The following is a 1,352-nucleotide window of genomic DNA, read 5'->3' as shown; positions in this document are numbered from 1 at the left end:
CTCCTCCTCCTCCTCCTCCTCATTATCATCACCATCCTCCTCCTCCTCCTCCTCCTCCCTCGTTTAATTCAGTCTATTTGCGGAAAGAGTCGCAAAATCCTGTTAACATCTCAGACATTTCTCTAAAAGTCAAGGGAAACTAACGAAGTACTAGACATTGTGAGGTAATGAATGGTGAGGCTTAAATAAGCTATAAGTTCATTCTTATTGAGTACCTCGTTTCTTCCTCTCTGTCAGTAGGTTAGTGTTTTAGCGCCTGTAAAATGGTAGCTTGCACTGTATGCTTTCACAGAAAGTTGAAATGATTTCTGTGAGGAAATGTTTTACGTAGTTGCGCGATAGGTCTACCATAACAAGGAGTAAAGAAACAGGACAACGGACAATGTGCTTCACAGTTCTGCTGTCCGTTTAAACCCAGAGAGATTCTGAACACAGATCTACCAAATTATTTGGCTCTGAGTTATAGAACAAACTAATTATGTAGTTGGTTATTAATTGTCATCGTTATTGTTTCGCACTTCCGTCCACACGACTCAGATTATCTAGGAGGAGGGATGCTTTAAACCTTCGTTATAAAAAAAACCCGGATAAAACCCCAAACCTGTGTGGAATAAAACATGCCAACGGACACACGGAAATACCTGATTAAAAAACTCTCCTCTTGGAAATCGAGCCCGTATTTTCTGCTAGTAACGGCGAAGAGCTTAACCCTTCCTCTACCAGACCTGTTTTATAGTCTTATCAAAGAGCTTATCATGAAGTCTTGGTCAGGGCAGTGAAGTGGTTAACCGCTGCATCACAGCTGAAGCCGGTTAATACAGATTCCAGACATGATAACGTCACATTTTACAAGGCAGTATTTATTACTTTGCGGAAGTAGCAAAGGAGTGGTGATTCATTTTGTTGTAAACTGCTCCACAGTTTAATCAATGAAATACTTGAACTTGAAGTAAGCTTTTGTCTCAATTTCCACTCCAACATTGCTTGACACCATAATTACAGCGAGCGATAAGGATTAAATTTTGTTTTAACGAGATTCAGGCCCTCTTAGACAAAATTAACTCGTTTCGAAGGCGTGGGACTAGGAAGGAAAGCACAAAAAATACAAGACTGGTAAATATTGCAAGTGCTTCTAAACGTATTTTTGCGTGTCATTGGCACCCCATGCTTGTGTGCGGTGACTTTATTGTTTTATTCTCTAACGTGTGTCGACCGTTACAGTAATGTCTTCCGCAGGACGGCAACGACTAATTTTGTTAGACAGTCGACTAGTTTAGCGTCCAAGCTCACCTCAGAAGTGCGTGTTTATAACACGATAACATAATACATTTGTAATATGTCAGGAGAAGTCT

The sequence above is a fragment of the Aplysia californica genome, unplaced genomic scaffold, assembly GCF_000002075.1.
Source record: "Aplysia californica isolate F4 #8 unplaced genomic scaffold, AplCal3.0 scaffold00473, whole genome shotgun sequence".
NCBI lineage: Eukaryota > Metazoa > Mollusca > Gastropoda > Aplysiida > Aplysiidae > Aplysia > Aplysia californica.
The sequence above is the reverse complement of the archived record's forward strand: the minus strand, read 5'-3'. Positions refer to the sequence as shown.